The sequence below is a fragment of the Trichechus manatus genome, unplaced genomic scaffold (assembly GCF_000243295.1).
Source record: "Trichechus manatus latirostris isolate Lorelei unplaced genomic scaffold, TriManLat1.0 scaffold00107, whole genome shotgun sequence".
Taxonomy (NCBI): Eukaryota; Metazoa; Chordata; class Mammalia; order Sirenia; family Trichechidae; genus Trichechus; species Trichechus manatus.
Window position 1 is genome coordinate 8,125,941 of NW_004444043.1, and position 15,659 is coordinate 8,141,599.

Genomic DNA, 15,659 nt, shown 5'->3' on the forward strand with positions numbered 1-15,659 from the left:
TTTGTTCTGTAAGCCTTCACCAGAAGTACAATTGAAAAAAGAAAAAATATGGAAGGAATACACAGACTCACTGTACCAAAAAGAATTGGTCAATGTTCATCCATTTCAGGAGGCAGCATATGATTAAGAACCAATGGTACTGAAGGAAGAAATCAAAGCTGCACTGAAGACACCGGTGACAAACAAGGCTTCAGGAATTGAAGGAATACCAATTGAGATGTTTCAACAAACAGATGCAATGTTGAATGTGCTCACTCATGTATGCCAAGAAATCTGGAAGACAGCTACCTGGCCAACCAACTGGAAGAGAACCATATTTGTGCCTATTCCAAAGAAAGGTGATCCAACAGAATGCAGAAATTATCAAACAATATTATTAATATCACATGCAAGCAAAATTTTGTTGAAGATCATTCAAAAGTGGTTGCAGCAGTGCATTGACAGGGAATTGCCAGAAATTCAAGCCAGATTCAGAAGAGGATGTGGAATGAAGGATATCATTGCTAATGTCAGACGGATCTTGGCTGAAAGCAGAGAATACCAGAAAGATGTTTATCTGTGTTTTATTGACTGTGCAAAGGCATTCAACTATGTGGATCATAACAAAGTACAGATAAGATTGTGAAGAATGGGAATTCCAGAACACTTAATTGTGCTCATGAGGAACCTGTACATAGATCAAGAGGCAACTGTTCAAACAGAGCAAGAGGATACTGTGTGGTTTAAAATTAGGAAAGGTGTGCATCAGGGTAGTATCCTTTCATCATACTTATCTAATCTGTATGCTGAGCAAATAATCCAAGAATCTGGACTACATGGAGAAGAATACAACATCAGGATTGGAGGAAAACTCATTAACAACCTGTATATGCAGATGACACAACCTTGCTTGCTGAAAGTGAAGAGGACTTGAAGCACTTACTGATGAAGATCAAAGGCTACATACAGCCTTCAGTATGGATTATACCTCATCATCAAGAAAACAAAAATCTTCACAACTGGACCAATAAACATCATGATAAATATATAAAATATTGAAGTTGTCAAGGATTTCATTTTACTTGAACCCATAATCAACACCCATGGAAGCAGCAGGCAAGAAATCAGAGGACAAACTGTATTGAGCAAATATGCTGCAAAAGATCTCTTTAAAGTGTTAAAAAACAAAGATGTCACCCTGAAGACTAAGGTGTACCTGACCCAAGTCATAGTGTTTTCAGTCACCTCATACGCATGCAAAAGCTGGACAATGAATAAAGAAGACCAAAGAAGAATTGATGCCTTTGAATTACGGTGCTGGCGAAGAATATTGAATATACCATGGACTTCCAAAAGAATGAAAAAATCTGTCTTGGAAGAAGTACAGCCAGAATGCGCCTTAGAACAAGGATGGTGAGACTTCGTCTCACATACTTTGGACATGTTATCAGGAGGGATCAATCCCTGGAGAAGGACATCATGCCTGGAAAAGTACAGAGTCAGTGAAAAAGAGGAAGACCCTCAAGGGATGAACTGACACAGTGATTGCAACAATGTGCTCAAGCATAATAATGATTGTGAGGATCATGCAGGATGGAGCAGTGTTGCGTTCTGTTGTATATAGGTTTGCTATGAGTAGGAACCAACTCGACAGCACCTAACAACAACAATAATTTGAAAACACTTAAGGGATCCAAGTCTTGTATTTATATTTTAAATCAGATTCAGAATATTAAAATATATATATATATTAAATATTGGTAAATAAAGTGAACCACTTACAGATGCTGAATGTATCCTTTTCTATGTTATTCTTATTTTGTAATTAAAGGAAACAAAGAAATCTCTGAACTTTATTTGCAAGTGTAAGGTACCCTAAATCTGTTTTCTTCTTCCCTTCTTTCTACATCATAACAGCACAATAGTACGAGAGTACAGGCAGTCCCCAGGTTATGAATGAGGTCCGTTCCTAAGTGTGTCTTTAAGTCAAATTTGTAGGTTAAGTCAGAACAGGTGCATATGGTTCTTACGTAGCCTTACTTTAGTGCAAAAAAAGGTTTGAAGCCTTTTCAATGATTTAAAAGCTACACATGCAGCAAGTGAAGGTGATTATGATGAAGAATTTGTTGCAAGTGGGGTTTGGTTCAATGGTTTCAAAGTGAGGGCAAATTTACAAAACATTAAAGGGCAAGTATGTTCATAACCTAGGGCTTATTGTATTGGTGTACTTCAATCAAAGGAAACTTGATTTGAGGTTTGGAAATATATAAATAGTACTGAAACATTACTTAAAATTTTCACAACTCAGACAAATGCAGCCCTTGTCAGAAATAAACATTTAAGAAAGAACACAGAAGTTAGAATAGTAAAACAAAATGACAGAATCTTAACACAGTAGACCTAATATAGCACTGAAGTCATAGGCCACACTGATGAAACTTTGATATTTCTGCTTTTAAATCGATCATAAAAATAGATTTTGAAAACTGTGAGAGAGTCAGAGAGAACACTATGTAGTAAGAAATTGAAAAATATCAATCACTTGGCAGTTACATATGAAGGAAGATATTTAAACAGTGTTTACCATACTCGTAGAGTTTAAGTTGGCCCACCATCAAACTTCTGCTTCAGGGTTTTATTTACAAGGCAAAAAAGAAAAAAATTCAACATATTTCAAACATTCTTATAGATGTCAATAGACAGCAGAAATAGGAACCTATTATTTCAACCCATTTCTTTCCTTTAAAATGTGACAATATTAAAGTGAATTTAAAAAATCATAATAAAAGTTCTAAAATTCTTCTCCAAAAAGACAAGTCTAACAAGGACAGACCCTCAAAAAATAATCTCAAAAAAAAAAAAAAGGCTGAACTATCACATAAATGAATGAAATTGTTAATATGATAAATGATTTTAAAAGTACAGTCCTCAGTGACAAAAAAATATAGTCGATCATAAGCTAAAAGAATATTCTTTAAAATGTCTGAGTCAATTAGGCTCTATGAATATCTGTATAATGAGAAATATCAACTAAGTAATATAAACTATTGACCAGATGACAAACTGATCTGAAAGAAAAATATGTCCATATACTCTTTCCTCAGATTAATTCAATGCTGAGGAATATTAAAGCAGCTAAACTCACTGGCATATGTAAGTGGCAAAGAATAAAACAACCTGGACGTGTATCCAAATTTAGACATTGCTCCATTTAATATCCATTCTTTGACTCTTCAATAACTGATCACTCTACAAAAAGGTGTCATCATTCCACTTTGCCTAAGAATGAGGCTTATGATGCAAAGAAATTTAAGCCAATACCGTTCCCAGGATACCTTTATAAATGTCATATTCCTTCTGTTTCTTAAAGTAGTTGATTTTCAAACAAGCCCAGCTTAGCCAGGCAAAGCCTGTACTGGCTAAATATTAAAGAAAAAAAATACACACAGCATATGGAAAATGAATTTATGAGAGAGATGGTGACAGTTGCTATGTTTGTAGATTTATCAGCAGCACACAGCACAATAAACCATCCAAACCTATGTGCCAAATTTTCTGATATGATAAATGACAATCATTTAGTAGAGTTCACCTGAAGATTTTTTTTTAAACCAAGAATAGGGCAATAACTTAGACTATCAGTGAAGAGAACAAATACTGTAGCATTCTACAGTCTTTCCTTCTTCTTCTCTGTTTCTTTTTTTTTCTTTCATTCATTTTCCTCTCTCTGTTGCTCCCCCCTTCCTCTCCCTTTTTCTTTCTCTCTCTTTCTTTTTTAAGTTAAGTCTAAAATAGCACCATGTTAAGTGCAGAATTTAGAAGTTCATTTACATAGATTTGCATCAGAAGGCAAAGACTTTTGTCACCAAATCAACAAATTAGTACAATATTCTTCCTGTATCCTATGCAAGAATAAAAACCTGATTGTAAGACAAAACAAGACATCAATACCCACTGCCATCAAATCAATTCCCACTCAGAGCAACCCCATAAGGTTTCCAAGTCTGGAAATCTCTACAGAAGCAGACTGCCTTGTCTTTCTCCCTCAGAGCTGCTGGTCGTTTTGAACTGCTGACCTTTTGGTTAGCAGTTGACTGTTTTAACCACAGTGCCATCAATAAACTGAGTCACTGACCATCAGGTAGAAACTTAATCCCCATTACGGTCAGTCCAAATGTTAATCCTACAATATCTTATTTCCTCAGATATAACAGGAAGGTTAAAGCCAAAATTGGGTGAGAAGGTTAAATCCAAAATCAATTCAGTCTAAAAAGTTGGAATTCTTAAGGCAAGGAGAATTCAGCGTTTAAGAGAACCCGGACATTCTTCTGTTTGCTTTTGTGTTTACAGAGGATGTCTGCAGAGTATGAGAATAAATGGCAGATACCATGAGACTCTTCTATGTTTTGTAGGCTCTGAAATTCTTCTTGCTTTACTCCTCGGGGGACAATCTTAAATGCCACCCTCATGCCATATATGTACATTCATTTCAAAGACATTGTCTAGTAGTAGTAAGAAATTCATAGAACTCAAACTAATAAAAACTTGCTGCAATTCAATTCAATTGTTGGTCCAAATGACAAGTTAGGGGGGAAAAAGTGCCATTAATTATCAGGGTGAATATCAAATAGCTCTGGATTTTTAATTTTAATTCCAATTTCAAATGCAGTTGATGTGATTTTCCCTCACATCGCACAATTAACCTTGTCTTATTAGTCTCATGACTTCTATGGGTGGGAGGGGGAAGGACAGAAGTTGGGGAAGGAAATTAAAACATTGCCTTTAACATCCAAGTGAACTTCACAGAACACTCTGTGAGTCCAGAAAACATGAATCATGGACTCAAGAAGTCCTCTATCACAGGAATGAAAAGAACACTTACCTGGAAGAAGTGAAGTATTTGCAGTCGCAAGCTTAACTTAGGTTTCTCTTTTGTCCAACTCTATGGATCTGTCCTATAGAGTCACCATGAGTCATAGTCGACTGACAGCATCCAACTTCCAAGTTAATGCAGTTAAGAACCAATGTCCTTTCTCCATCTACCTTGTTCTCTTCAGCAGCAACCTTGGAGTTCACCTGTTATGTGTTTCCAATAGTGCAGTTACAAGATGCAGAGGGATACCCAACCACATCAGACTGGAATAAAAGAGATAAATATGTTTGTTGTGTTAAGCCACTGAAATTTCTGGGTTTATTTCTTAGACTACTGTAACAAAAAAATAAATCAAACCTGTTGCCTTTGAGTCTATTCTGACTCACAGCAACCCTAGAGGACAGAGCAGAACTGCCCCATTTGATTTCCAAGGCTGAAACCTTTATAGAAGCAGACTGCCACATCTTTCTCTCAAGCAGCAGCTGGTGAGTTTGATCCATCAACCTTTCAGTTAGCAGCCAAGTGCTTAACCACTGTGCCATTTGAAACAACTGACATGAATCAGCCCACAAATTCAATTGTTTAAGAAACAGCTTTATTTTCTTTATCTTGATTTTCTATAACTTAATTTATGTTCCAGCTCCCCACCCTTAATGCTAGGCACATGGGAAATTTGAATATCAGTTCATTTTGACTTTCATTCTACCCATATTCAAGGCCTCTGTCAAAGTTACCTGGGCTTGCAGAGGATAGAAGGCACCTAGACCTTCAGCCACCTATCATCCCATGCTATGTCACAATGTCCAATTTCAAAGCCAGCAAAGCCAGCATAATCTTTTAGATCCAGGTGTCTCTTGTCTTTTTTTTTTTTTTTGAATTATCATTACTTTATCTATTTACCTATCTATCTATCTAATCAAAGTTGACTCCTCCTGTTATGTTACCCCTGAATCTTCCTGCCAAGAAGCACTACAGTTCTATATATCTCCTAATCTGACCACATCAGCCATTTCTCCCCACTTCCCAAGCTATCTTTTGCAGCTCTCAAGCTATCACCAACTAATGTGCCTATATTCTCAACATGTTCTTTGAATATGAACCGTTTGGTTGTAACAGAAACTTGAGTGTCCACTAAGGAAAGTGTCTTAAGACCCTTTAAGTTGAGGTTTGTATGGTTTTTTTGTTGTTGTTGTTACTGTTATTATTATTTTTCTTTTCAATATGCCATGTACTTCAGGGAGTTAAAATGAGTATCTCTTTTATGGGGTTACTATTTAAAACTGGGACACTTTTAAAAGTATGGACAACAGGCATAAACAAGGAGCATGTACAGCAATCAGGAGTTAGTCACCTTGTCTTTGATCCACTACTGCCACTTCCAAACTATATTTCTCTCCTTTAACCTTTAATAATTTCACTGTCTTTGATGTGTAGGTTGTCATATTTTTACTGTCTTTCCTCTCTCCTAGTTTTTCTCTTCCTCAAAACTTTCATTCACTCCTCCACATCATAATTCATCAATGACTTCAGCAACTGTGTCATTGACTTCCTCTCCTCCAAGATTACTCTCATAATCCCAACACCCTCAACTCCAAGTTCCTTGACAACCTTAGCTCCACTGATTCTTTTCTTCCATTCAACCTTTGCCTCCCACTCACATAGTCAAACCCAACAATGAGAATTCATCAATAACACACATCAACTCCAAATATCAATTTTAAACAACCCATTTTCCTCCTATTCTTTCAGATCACTTGCTCCAATACCCCTATTTAAACAATTATCTAACCTTATGAGAACTGGAATCCACTGGCCACTTTTTCACTATCCATTACTCTATTTAGGTTTTTACTTCCCTCCTTATTTATCTTCTCTGGTTCCATGATCTAGCATTATATCCACTCCCTTGCAAACACCCTTAACCATTTTGCCCTTCTTTTCCTCTAATGTAATTAACTGAAAAATCTCCAACTCAGAATAAATTATAAACATCTATTTAATCTGCTTCTGTGCTCAAGATACTGAATATAGCCCTAGAAAAATTATTGACGGGACTTCCTTCAAATTTATGACCAAAAATCAGACATGGACATCCAATCTTTGAAAATCCTAAAATGTTTCCCTAGTGAGTCATACTCTTTATCATAACTATTTCACGCTCTCACCTTTCTCCTCAAATCTCTCATAAATCTATAACTGACTCGCTGACAACAGTCTAACTAGAAACATCATAGAGAAAACATATCCAATACATCCTTTTATTTCTTTACCAATTATCCTAACCTATCGGACATTTCATCGTATCCTTCCTTCTAGGAAAATGGAAAAATTCTGCCGATATTTTCTAAGGCCATTCCTTAGAAACACTGTCTTTCCATACCAACATGTTTGTTAGGCTGTCTTACTACCTTATTGGACACTCCCCCAGCTTCAATTGCTGGATTCTTGACTTCTGCACCAGCTTTTTAAACACTGAAACACCCATGGGCTGTTTTTACTGCACTCTTCTTTATCTGTACCCTCCTCCTAAGTGGTCTCATTCAATCTCATAGTTTTAAATACTACACATACACATACAATGAAGACATACATTTCATATCTAACATCACACCTGGTTCCAGACACATAGTTCCTGATATCGACATCTTCATTTGGCATTATTGCCATTACAAACTTAATAGCCAAAACAGCACTATTGATACTCTTTGCTCCCCTTCTGCACAAATGTATACCACCTCAAACTCAAGCCTTCTTCACTGTCACTAAGTCATCTTCTAACCAGTGTTACTCAACCCACAAATCCAGAGACATTCTTGATTATTTTCTTTACACCCTACTTCTTTCCAATCCACTGGTAATTCTGTCTACTTAATCTTCAGAATATAACCTCTTCCTGACTACATCTCATTATTTTCATGGTTTACTCTTGAGTGGAATGCTAAAACAACTTCTAACTGTATTGCAGCTTGCTGTCCTATCTCGCCAGATGCCTGGATAATGTTTCCAACTGTAAATCATATCTTTTTACTCACAAATACAAAAACCATGTAAAGCCAACACACTGCAGTGACAATAAAATTTATACTCCTTTCTCACCCACCTTGTTAGCTCTATTTCCCTATGTATCCCTTCTGGGTCACTGTGCCCAACCCACATTGCCAACATTTTTGTCAGTTTAAAGAACAAGGTCTTCCCTTCTCTCCTTGTTCCTTCTTTTTGGACTGTTCTGCATGACATCCTGTCATAGCTGGGTATTTTTCATCATTCAGGTCTTAATTCAAATGCTACCATCTCAGAGTGGACCTCCCTACCATCAGCTTCCCCTTGTCTCCCTATCACGTATCTTTATTTTGTCTTCTGCATTGAATTTATTAATGTGTCATTTATATTTATTTGTTTACCCATTTATTGTCTGACCCTACAGAGGCAAGGGCTCTTTCATGTTTGTTCACTTTTGTAACCTCTGCACTTAAAAGAATGTGTAGTATATAGTCAGTTTGATAAAACATTGTTGGATGTTAAAGTTTTCTTAACTACCTGGACAGTGATGGTTTTAACGGAAATGCAATAACTGTACCAAAACAACAATAAAAACAAAATTTCAATATTGAGACAAGAGAATACATGGAAAGTCTCCCTTGCTGATGAAATATAAACTCCTTAAGAGCAGGGATCTCAGCAATTTTATCCACAGCTGTATCCCCAGCAACTGGCACAATATTAAGTATTTGATCAAATTTCTTAAAAGATAAATATACAATTTTTGTAAAGTAACAATAAAGTAAGGCATGTAAACATCTGAACACAGTGTTTGGTATATTATTGTTCTGTTGTTGTTGGGTGCCTTTGAGTAGGTTCCCAGTCATACTGACCCCATGGGACAGAGTAGAACTGCCCCATAGGACATTCTTGGCTGTAATTTTTACAGGAGCAGATCACCAGGTCTTTCTTCCCATGGAGCTGCTGGGTAGGTTCAAAGTGCCAGCCTTTCAGTTAGCAAACGAGCACTTAACTGTTGTGCCATCTGGGCTCTTTGTTTGACATACTGCAGTTATTTAACACACATTTTGACTAAGGTAACCAAATGTAAAACATCCTCCATCTTCTCTTACCTTCTCAGCTACTGAATATAAGATACTGCTGAGTGTTTTGGGATAGGCTGTTTCTTCCATCACAAAATGATATCAATGCCACTAAAATAAATAAACTTCTACATTATAAACATGTGAAAAGGTTTTTAAAAGACATTCACAGCTTGCACTCTAGAAATATCACCAACTCATTGTATCTACACTTGTCCAAGTGACACAGCATGCCACTTTTAATTAATGCCCAGGGTTAAATGCCAGTTGGGTAAACTCACTAAGCTGTTATTTAGAGCAGTTGGGATCCGTGGAACAAATGAATTCCTGCCTATAGCAGCCCATAAGAAATGTACTCTATACTGCTCCACAATGGGATAGCTTGGTTCTTTGCCTCTGTAAACTGAGCCCACTGAATGACAAATCAGGACTGATGGCTTCAAAGTTGGCTAACTCTCAGGCTTTATAGCAGCAAACACTGCAGTGCACATAAATGAGATAACTTTTTCCCAAACATTACCTACAGTAGAAGTCTCTCCAAGTTTTGTTCAGGAAAGAAAAAAAAGACACAACAAAAAAGATTAACCTAGTTGCATTAAAAGTAGTGAAGGACTCTGGTAATGCTGCTCACTCTCGCAGGTTCGCCTCACCACTGAACAGAAGGCTTGCTTTAGCGCTCCCTCTGGAGCACCTCTCACATAGAGTCCACATGCTGAGTCCAAAACACTGCTTCTCTGGTTATATTTGGCTGACTGGTTATTTTGCTTTCTTTTTTGCTCTATGCATCTTACTCTGTATCCCCCTGTGACATGAGAACAATCCAGATAGAACTAGACTATCTTACAGGACTTGTTATTTACTTTTTTTCTTTCTAAATAATTCATAAAGAAAATCTTAACCAACTTGTATTTCCTGTGCGGTTACCACACATCCAGGTTTATCCCACACAGTATCTTCCTTCTGTAACAAGAGAACTCTGTATCCCAGTTCTCCTCTTGAATTACAAGGGAAGGATGCTGGGCTTGAGTGTTTCTTATCAGAAACCTCTAGTTCACTCAGGCTGATCTATACATAGCCTGGCAACCATTCCACACGCATTTCCCCTCTTCACTATCACTCATGCCAAACCTGGACAACTCTCTTCTTCCTCAATTTGAGTCCCACCAAATCCTAGAATCTACCTTCCACTGGAACCCACCAGACTCTCATTCTTGTATCTTTTACAGTGATTTGTCTAGCCTGCTCTTTTGCCTTAACCTTGTATTATCTAGTAATATTCTTTACACATTGGGGCATTAGTAGTTCAGTAGTAGAATTCTTTTTTTTTTTTTTTAACTGTGCTTTAAGCAAAAGTTTATAATTCAAGGTAGTTTCTCATATAAAAATGTATACACACATTGTTATGTGACCCTAGTTGCTCTCCCTAGACTATGAAAGCACACTCATCCTTTCCACCCTGGATTTCCTGTGTCCATTCAGCCACGTCCTGTCCATTTCTATCTTCTAATCTTGCCTCTGGATAGGAGCTGCCCATTTAGTCTCATGTATCTACTTGAGCTAAGAAGCACACTCTTTACAAGTATCATTTTATGTCTTATAGCCCAGTCTAATCTTTGTCTGAAGAGTTGGCCTTGGGAATTGTTTTAGTTTTGGGCTAACAGAGAGTCCAGGGACCATGTCTTTCAGCATCCCTCCAGTCTCAGTCAAACCGTTAAGTCTGGTATTTTTACTGGAATTTGAGTTCTGCACCCTACTTTTCTTCTGCTCCGTCAGGGACTCTCTCGTGTTCCCTGTCAGGGCGGTCATTGGTGGTAGCCGGGCACCATCTAGTTCTTCTAGTCTCAGGTTGACGTAGTCTCTGGTTTATGTGGCCCTTTCTGTGTCTTGGGCTAATATTTTCCTTGTGTCTTTGGTGTTCTTCAGTCTCCTTTGGTCCAGGTGGTTGGGACCAATTGATGCATCTTAGATGGCCACTCACTAACTTAAGACCCCAGACACCACTCACCAAAGTGGGATGCAGAACATTTTCTTAATAAGTTTGTTATACCAATTGACCTAGATGTCTCCTGAAATCATGGTCCCTAGAAACCTACCGCTGCTACTATGTCCCTCGAAGTGTTTGGTTGTATTCAGGAAACTTCTTAGCTTTTGGTTTAGTCTGGTTATGTTGACCTCTGCTGTAGTATGTGTTGTCCTTCCCTTCACCTAAGATAATTCTTGTCTACTATGTAGTTAGTGAATACCCCTCCTCTCCTTCTCTCCCCACTCTCGTAACCATCAAAGAATCTTTTCTTCTCTGTTTAAACCTTTTCTTGAGTTCTTATAATAGTGGTATTATACAATATTTGTCCTTTTGTGACTGACTAAATTCAGAATAATGCCTTCCAGAATTATCCACGTTAACAGATGTTTCACAGATTCGTTGTTGTTCTTTACTGTTGTGTAGTATTTCACTGTGTGAATATACCACAATTTGTTTATCCATTCATCCGTTAATGTGCACCTAGGTTGTTTCCATCTTTTTGCTACTGTGAACAGTGCTGCAATGAACATGGGTGCGCATATATCCATCTATTCGTGTGACGGCTCTTATTTCTCTAGGATATATTCCAAGGAGTGAGATTGCTGGATCATATGGTACTTCTATTTCTAGCTGTTTAAGGAAGCACCAAATCAATTTCCAAAGTGGTTGTACCATTTTACATTCCCATCAACTGTGTATAAGCATCCCAGTCTCTCCACAATCTCTCCAACATCTATTATTTTGTGTTTTTTGGATTAAGGCTAGCCTTGTTGGGGTGAGATGGTATCTCATTGTAGTTTTGATTTGCATTTCTCTAATAGCTAATGATTGTGGGCATTTCTTCATGTGTCTGTTAGCCAGCTGAATGTCGTCTTTGGTGAACTACCTGTTCATATCATTTGCCCATTTTTAAATTGGGTTATTTTTCTTTTTGTTGTTGAGGTTTTACAGTATCTTGTAGATTTTAGAGATTAGACCCTGATCAGATTTGTCATAGCCAAAACTTTTTTCCCAGTCTGTAGGTTGTCTTTTGACTCTTTTGGTGAAGTCTTTTGATGAGCGTGAGTGTTTGATTTTTAGACACTCCCAGTTATCTAGTTTCTCTTCTGGTGTCTGTACATTGTTACTTATGGTTTGTATTCTGTTTATGCCAGTATTACAGCTCCTAGCATTGTCCCTATTTTTTCTTCCAGGATCTTTGTCATTTTAGATTTTATATTTAAGTCTTGGATCCACTTTGAGTTAGTTTTTGTGCATGATGTGAGGTACGGGCTTGCTTCATTTTTTGGCAGATGGATATCCAGTTATGCCAGAACCATTTGTTAAAGAGACCATCTTTTCCCCTATTAAGGGACTTTGGGCCTTTGTCAAGTATCAGCTGCTCATAGGTGGATGAATTTACATCTGGATCTCAATTCTGTTGCACTGGTCTATGTATCTGTTGCTGTAACATTACCAGGCTGTTTTGAGTACTGTGGCAGTACAATAGGTTCTAAAATCAGGTAGCGTGAGGCCTTCCACTTTGTTCTTCTTCAGCAATTGTTTACGTATCCGGGAACTCTTCCCTTTCCATATGAAGTTGGTGATTTGTTTCTCCATCTCATTAAAAAATACCGTTGGAATTTGGATTGAGATTGCATTGTATCTGTAGATCGCTTTTGGTAGAATTGACAATTCTACAATGTTGAGTCTTCCTATCCATGAGCAAGGTATGTTTTTGCACTTCTGCAGGTCTCTTTTGGTTTCTTGCAGTAGTGTCTTATAGTTTTCTTTGTATAAGTCTTTTAAGTCTCTGGTTAGATTTATTCCTAAGTATTTTATCTTCTTGGGGGCTATTGTAAATGATATTGATTTGGTGATTTCCTCTTGGAAGTTCTCTTTGTTGGTGTAAAGGAATCCAACTGATTTTTGTATGTTTATCTTGTATCCTGATACTTTGCTGAAATCTTCCATTAGTTCCAGTAGTTTTCTTGTGGATTCTTCGGGGTTTTCTGTGTATAAGATCAAATCATATGCAAATAGAGATACTTTGATTTCTTCCTTACCAATTTGGATGTTGTTTATTTCTTTTTCTAGCCTAATTGCTCTGGCTAGGACCTCCAGCACAGTGTTGAAGAAGAGTGGTGATAAAGGGCATCCTTGTCTGGTTCCCATTCTCAAGGGGAATAGTTTCAGACTGTCTCCATTTAGGATGATGTTGGCTGTTGGCTTTGTATAAATGCCAGTGGTAGAATTCTTCCCTTTCACGTGGGAGACCTGGGTTTGATCCCTGGTGAATGCATCTCAAACACATCTATCACCCAACTGTCAGTGCAGGCTCGCATGTTGCTATGGTCCTAAACAGGTCGTAGTGGAGCTTCTAAAAGGAGACAGACTAGGAAAAAGGCCTGGTGATCTACCTTCAAAAATCAGTCACTGATGACTTCTGGCAAAATGGCATTCTAGGAAGAAGCACCATGCTGTCCCTCCACAGCAAAGATAACAAAAATTAAGACCAACAGAGAAAACAGCAATCCTGAAACCCTAAAACATCAAATGAAGAGACAAAGAACTCAGCCAAGCACCAATGGAGTGAGAAAACTGACAGAGAACGGACAGCGAGGAGAGATTCATGGAGAGGCCCCCTATCAGCTAACTCAGCAAGGATCTGCCATCTTGGACTCCTTTCAGAGACCAGCAAATAGGGAGTATGAGAAAGCAGCTTCACAGAGCTTCCAGCAGGAGACAGAACAACTGGTAATTTGTGATATACGCTTTCCCACCCTCCACCCTTCTTCATCCCCACTCAGCCTCCTCTGCTTCCCGCAGACACAGACTCTTGTCCGGGAAGCACTGGCTGCCTCTCTGAGTACCATTTGTTATTGCTTTTTTCCGCTTGTTTTGATTTCTTCCTTACCTCTCACCACCTCCCCATCCTTTCACTCAAATACCTGGCTCTGTGCGCCATCTTTCCTTCTTCCTGAAGGGCTGCGGAGCTCCGTTCAAGGGTGGAACTGCTTCCTGGTCTGGGCTGCCATGCTGGTGGGTTCCCAAGGCTTTTGTTTCTTTGTTTGTTTTCAATTGTTTGTTTTCTTTTCCTTTTCTTGAGTTGGCAGCACCTTCTGGCCAGGCGGTGCTGCGCAGCTTGGAACCTACCCCCTCGGCTTCCGCAGACGCCCAGAGGGATCCCCGAGGGCATTTCTTTTTTCATGGGTTTATTTTTTGTTGTTGTTGTTTTTTTGGGGGGGGCTTTTCTTGTTCCTTTATTTTTTTTAATTTGTTTTGTTTTCTTTTCCCTCTTTTTCATCTTTGTCTATCTTCATTACTCAGTTTTTTTGTCTCTCTATACCCTCCTTCTCTTTCTGTTCCCTGAATACCTGGCGCTGAATACCTCTACGTGTTCTAGCCAGGCTGTACTACAACACCTGAGAACAACCTACCCAGACCTCATAGCCACACCGGTGGGATCCCTGAGAGCTTTGCTATTATTTTTCCTTTCTGATTTTTATTTATTCATTCTTTTTTTTTTTTCCTTCTTCTTCCCCTTTTTGTTTTTCTCCATTTCATAGTCTCTCATCTCTCCACTCCAACAACAAGCTCCCCTAATACTCTTTTTTGTTTGTTTGTATCTTTTTGGCTCCTGTTCCTCTCTCCTCTCTCCCATATCCATCTTAGCTCCACACATAACAATCTCCCCCCTACACTGGATACATGCACCATGCGCTTAACATCACACCACCAAGCCACACAGGCACGGCCTACTGGAACCTGCCCTGCACTGATTATCGACCTGCTCTGGTGGCTGTAGTAAGTGCCACAAACAACCTGTCCCAGTAACTCCTCTTCAGCTAGAACTGCCCTGCTATACCAAATCTGAGTGACTGACCCTGCCAATTGGAGTAGGAGGAGAAACGTATCATGCCCACAGACAAGCAAACAACAAAGAACAGACAGCCTGCCTGCTCAGACAGAGCTAAATTAAAACAAAGGATGAAACAAACAAATCTACATCAATAACCAAGAAAAATAACTACCTAAAGCCTTAAAGACAGCAGGCAATATCAAAACATTAACAAAAACAGGACAGGATGGTTCCACTAGACATCCAAAATAAAACACCAGATGACTTTCCAGTGGAAGAAAAGGCACTAGAACTACCCGATAGGGAATTCAAATCTCTAATACTCAGAATTGTACGAGAGTTGAAGCAAAAGCAGACAAAAAAGAGGAAAAAATAGACAAATTCATGGAAAATTCAGACAAAAAATTGGAAGAATTCAGGAAATAATGCAGGAACAAAATGCCAAAATAATTACACAAATAGAAATTATACAACAACAACAATTACAAATCCAAAAGATAAACAACAGGATTTCAGAAATGGATGGTAACACAGAAGGGCTGAGGAGCAGATCTGAAACGGCGGAAGACAGGATCAGCGGAATTGAAGACAAACACATGGATACAACTCTGTTTCAGGAAAACTCAGAAAAAAGAACAAATAAAAATGCAGAGACCCTGGCAGGTATGTGGATACAATCAAAAGCAAAAAATTTCGAGTGATTCGAGTTCCAGAAGGAGGGGAGAAAACAGAAAACACAGACAGGATCATTGAGAAACTGCTAACGGAAAACTTCCCCAATATCATGAAAGATGAAAAGCTGGCCATCCAAGACGCTCAACAAACCCCATATAGAAGAGACCCCAAAAGAAAATCACCAAG